We start from the raw sequence: 6,164 nt of genomic DNA on the forward strand, positions 1-6,164 counted from the left end.
CTGATTCATGAGCTCTGTCTAGATTCTGTTTAAAGCATTTCTTATTCACCAGGGAGACTGTCTTCTGCTCACACAACAGAAGAGAGAAAACTTAATGAGAACTAAGTGGAAAATGAAGAGTTGTTTCTTCTTCAGATTCATTTTGGCTCCAGAGTGAACGCACATGCTTGAGGGTGTGTTTTTGTAAACCTTCCTTCCCCATCCTCCTAAGTTACTTAGTTGGCTTACCCCATAGTTGTGACTAAGTTGGAACAGTCCTCCTGGGTGTGCCTTTCTCATTCTGGAAAGAGTTCAGAAGAAGCAGGATCAGATCATTTTGACTTGGAGCAGACTAAAGTTGGGGTTGTTATTCCATTGTAACCCTCTGTCTTTGGGATAGCAAAACTTTTGTCTCTTAAGTGTCCTCACCTTTGAGTGTCTGTTGAAATGTCAGAAGACATAGTGTGAAACAGAAGTTTTTGTTCCCATGGGGGCTATTGTTGGATTCTACAAAATTTGGCTATGTGTCTAGGATCCAGTTGTTATTTGCAGGGCACGGTTGAGAAAAATGTCCCAATAGACTATCTTGAGGCATATGTACATGTTGCTTCACCCTAGTAAATCTATTTTGCATTTTAAGTGTAGTTTGGAGTTGGTTTGCACACTTGTTAGTTCTGGAGAGCCCTGGAAGACAAAGTGTAGCATTTGTACACTCAAGGCAATGAGTGTGCAAGAAACCTAACAGTCCAATTCAGACCTCAAGTAGATTGACTGCTAGTCCCTCCTTTACCTGCTATAGCTATGATCTGCATTTTCAAATCTCCACACAGATCTCACGGCTCTATGCCAGGGTCCAAGACACTCTCAGACTTTTTCCTGCCCAAGTTGTTTCAATAAGAAGGAGTCAGGCTTCTTTTTTCCCAAGCTCCCTTGAGTTTATTTTCCTCTTTCACTTTTCTTTCACCTATATTTTGTCCGTTCCAGAATTGGCCACGTGGACAAACAGAAGAGGCAGTTGTGTACTGCCTTCAGAAACATCACCAGAGAGCACCACACAAGAACTTCCACTGCTTAAACTCAGTGTCTCTTTTAAGAGTCAGACCTGAAATCCTTTCTTTCCTTGTACCTTTTTTCCATAGCTGCCCAACTTGTTTGCCCATAAACCTTGTTGCAGAGTTGATGTCAATCACCCTGGCCTCTCACCTCTGCTGATGCTTCTAATGATAAACTTACAGGCCATTTGAGGGTCTAGAGCTGTGGTTGGCAGGTATAGTCCTCTATCCAAATCTGAGCATTCTGTAGATAAAGTTTTATTGGAACATAACCATGCCCATTGGTTTCTGTATTGACTATGACTGCTTCTGCACTACAATGACCTCTGTGAAAAGTTTTGAGAAGGGAGTAACAAGAGACTACATGTGGACTACAAGGCCTGAGCTATTTACTATCTGATAATTTACAGAAAAAGTTTGCTGCTTGACAGGTTTGCAGGCTAATCACTACAGGAGAACAAGCACAAATAACAAACATGGAGCCAAGTTGTAAAATTTGCAAGTTCTTATGTAATAGTTTCCGGTCAACTGTTTCTGACTGCTAAAATGGAAAACCCAAGTCCAGATGGATGGCAGGTGGTTGCTTTCAGTTCTGTGGGTGGACCTTACCCTTGGCTCCATGCCTTCTTTTTCTCTTGGATGTAGGAATGGGCAAGTGGACTCAACTCTATAAAGGTCCATGTTCCTGGCGTACAGTCTCAAGATGCAATCAAGGCAAAAATTTCAGATGGCTCCTTATAGAAAATAGGCAATTTGTATTTCTGGGACACCTAGACCATGTGACATTTAGGTACACTAGGTTTCTTCCTGAACACTACACTCTCTACCACCAACTCCGTCCAGAACTATATTTACAAGGGCACTCTGAGTTATTTCTTATCTTGGATTAAAATATAAATGTGCTCTGGAAAAGGATGACACAGTTAGCCAATAAACCTTGGTTGGATTCTTTTTATTAGCTTCCTATCAGATGGCAGGACTTTGAGTATCAAAAGTTCCCTACTTTGGAGATTGTAGTCTCCTTTTCCCAGAGCTGGGGCTACTTGATTTCCTTTTGTAGACTTAGGCTCCATCTATGCTCAAGGACCAAGCCCACCCTTGGTCAGGAAAGATTAACAGCTTCCTACTCTGGTACTATGGGAGAGGGCATTAGATTAACCTTGTTTTAGGTGAGACCTGACTCCGTGTCCCAGCTCTAACTGCCCTGTAGCCTTATTTACTGATTACTCATTTTGTCTTGTTTAACTATCTAGTACTTCCAGTTCTACTCTGTCTATGTGCTCTTGGAACAGGAATCCTGTCATAAACCCCTAACCCAGTGGTTTGAGCCCAACATATTTCCTGGATATTGATTTTCAACCTGAATTTCCAAGTGCCCCTCACCTCTGGTGTGTGCATGCATGCTGAGTCACTTCAGTTGTGTCCGACTCTTTGCAACCCCATGGACCATAGCCCACTAGGCTCCTCCATCCATGGGATTCTCCAGGGAAGAATACTGGAGTGGGTTGCCATGCCCTCCTCCAGGGGATCTTCCCCATCCAGGGATCGAAGCCACATCTCTTATATCTCCTTCATTGGCAGGCAGGTTCTTTACCACTAGCGCCATCTTGGAAGCCCCACCTCTGGATAACCAGTTTTTAATATTCTTTCCAGCTGTGGGGTACCCATGATCTCATTTTAGATGCCCAAGTGCCTGTAACTGGGCCCTTAAACAAGTGATTACTTAGTCCCTGCAGAAGATTTTTTTCTCCTGTTTTTAGAGACTAACATTGATTCAATTTAGGGGTTTCCAGATCCCTAATGGTTACTTCTGGGCCTTCCCACAATGGATTAAAGCCTTAGCGGTCCAAGAACACCAGCCTTGGCTGAGGAAAGACGTATCATATAGTCTATGAAAGTTCATGGAAAATTTCACTCATCTGAGCATCTTAAAGCTGACTAATCTGATTTTCATGCTATTTTTTTGTTCCCCATTTACATTCCCAGTATCATTTTTGCTTGCTTTTCTTACTTTCTTTTTAATGTGTCTCATTTTCATATTTCTGCACCTTGCCTCTGATGGCTGAGAAAGCTGAGGAAGACTGCAGTGTGACTGTTTACCCTCTAGAATGGCTTACCCTCTAGGATGACTTATCCTAGTGTGAGATGCGGGGTTTTGACTTAGTGGTCCAAGGAAGTCAAACTACAGCCCTAATCTCCCCAGCATGTTAACCATGACATCAAGAAGAGGCAGTCAGAATGAGAGACAGAATTCTGGATGGAGAAAGAGAACCCTACTTGGTCTTTTCCTGAAGCAGCACGTAGCACAATTCCTGACAGAATATTTACTCATGAAAATGTTTGTTAAATGAACAGCTGTGTGAATTTTTTAAAATGCTGCCTTAACCCACTTATTCTGTTAACATTATCTGTAAGTTGTTAGAAGCGTCTTTTTTTTTTTTGCCTCAATACTCTTGTCCAACCAAGTAATTGATCTTTATCCCTCTGTTCCTCCAATAAACAGTGATAAAGCACAGCCTACATAATTGAAGAGCAGTTGGACTTCTCCCTAAAAAAGAAGTGTTTTAAGCAACACCAAACCTGAGAACTTTGAGGTGGGGTGACACCTTATATTTATGGCATTCAGTAAATTTTCTTGCTTGAAAAGAACATCCCCTTCCATGAGAGACTTGGATCACAGGCGGGTGAACTGAGATTGTGGTAAGCTCAGCACTGTCTTGGGTTTCAACACAGCCTGAGTTCATAAAGCAGAGTAAGCCTGGCCTTGTCTGATGGATGAACTATACAGCAGCAGACTGTTCCTCATGCCTATCAGCTACACCTAGTGGGCTGTAGCTGTGGTGCAGCCCAGAAATGGTAAAGAAAGTATCTTATTGTCTGTCCCAGATCTTGTTTCAGCCAGTTTTAAGATGCGGTAACTCTTTTATCTTCTAACTGTCCTTTGGAGCTGTCATTTTTTTATAGATGAGGAAACTTGAAGAGGTAAAAGACCAATCCATAAAGCACCCAGCTAAATGTGGAACTAAACTTTAACTTGGCTTTTCTGATTCCCTGGTTCAGGTTTCTTTTGATGTTCCAATGCTGCCATCCTGGTGGTGGTGACATTGCTCATTTTCACTGGGCTAGATGGGCTCTATGACTGTCTCACCATTGAGATTATATCTATCTGGCATTTTAGCTATTCACTGAAAAGTAGAAAATAATAGTTCATGAACCCCAGTCACTTAACTCATTATTCAACCAAAATGACTACATGTACATGTAGAAAGACAAGTTGTCACTCTTCCTCCAAGTAGCCATTGCTCCATAAATTCTCCATGTAGGGCAAATCAACTTAGCTAATTGTGTTGGAATATGATATATAAGCCAGGGAAACAATCTGGTATGTTTTGTTTCTTTAAGTTTGCTTCAGAACAATTCTGAGGAACTTTGCTTTCACTAAAAGACTTATCCAAGACTCTTTATTGACCTCCCACTGACACACAGATAATTAACAAATATTTATTGTTTGTTTCATCCAAGATGCTCTTATAGACACTGTGCATATGTAGAAAGATAGCATTTAGTGAGCAACATAGCATATAAAGTTCCTGCTTTTAGGATCTTAGACTCCATTTAGGGAGGAAGGGCTAATACTTATGAAACAGGTACATAATACAATACAAGAGGTACACAGTCAAGTGCTAGCGTAGGTGTTACTGATTATGAAAAGGGAGAGAGGTCCTTAGTCTGGGAACATTCAAGGAAGACTTTTCAGAAGATATGGGATTTGATCTAGGCTTCAAAAACCTACTAAGGTTTTAATAGGCAAAGGAATCAGAGAAAAGTATTTCCAGGTAGAGAAACAGCATAAGAAATATAGGAGCAAGAAACATAGAAGTTAGGATGACAATGAGATAATCAGTATAAATGGAATAGAGAGCACTCTGGGAGGGATAAAGTTAAAGTCGCTCAGTCGTGTCTGACTCTTTGCAACCCTGTGGACTATACAGTCCATGGAATTCTCCAGGCCAGAATACTGGAGTGGGCAGCCTTTCCCTTCTCCAGGAGATCTTCCCAACCCAGGGATCAAACCCAGGTCTCCCACATTGCAGGCAGATTTTTTTACCAGCTGAGCCACAAGGGAAGCCCATGGGAAAGCTCAACCCAAACTCCCCTGCTTAGTATTCAAACCCAACATCATCTGTCCTTGTGTAATCAAGTTGCAATCCAATGACTTTTCTTCTTTCCAAAGGACAGGCTAGAGGATCATTATCCCGATAAAATCTAATGTCTTGGTGGTGTCACCTTCCTCCACACCAAGCTGGGACCAAAACCAATTGCATTTCAAAAATTAAGAGGTAACTCCACCAAAGCCTATTAAATCAGTGTGAGTATCCAAAAAGCAAATGTAGAACACTGCTCCTTAAATGAATGTTTTGTCCTAAAATGAGCACTGTTGTTAGGGATCATAGGGAAGGTCATGGAAACAGTTTTGGAAATGTTGGATGTTGGAATTAATTGCCTTCAGTTTCAAAAGAGCCTATTTATCCTTCTCATTTACAGTTAAGATTTGGTGAAAGAGAAAAGTTCCTCCTAAATAACGGCAGGAAAAGACCTAATTTTTAGAGAATTGAGCTGGCTCTTGATGGAATTGATCTACATCTTGGGCAAGCTGTGTGCAGTGTGAGGTCTGAGACATTCTTTCCCCTGGTGCTCCCCTTACTGCTTCAGATTCCTGGTTAAGCCAACCGTTTGGGAGTTTTCTTCAAACAATGTATTCACAAAGCAGCCCCAACTCAGTTGCCTGGCCTTTCATCTGAAGAAGACCCATCTCACGTGTATTTAAGTACATTTCCCATAATTACCCCAACAGCTGCATTTTGAGGATCTGCCTGGGGAATAACTGTAAATGGATAAAATACAGTCAGCTCATCTCATCAGTGAATAATGTGCTCTCTGGTTCCACCAAATGAAAATGAACCTTTCAGATCCTTTTTGTCTGGAATGATTTCCAGGGAAGCATGAGTGATTGAGACTGCTGACACTTTGCAGAACAAGCCTTGGTATCTTTGACAGTTGCTCCAAAAAGCTTGTTTTAGGACAGGCTTATATACCATCTAAAGTGCTTCCTTCCACAGTCATCCAACCATT

This window comes from Capra hircus (genome assembly GCF_001704415.2).
Source record: "Capra hircus breed San Clemente chromosome X unlocalized genomic scaffold, ASM170441v1, whole genome shotgun sequence".
Lineage (NCBI taxonomy): Eukaryota > Metazoa > Chordata > Mammalia > Artiodactyla > Bovidae > Capra > Capra hircus.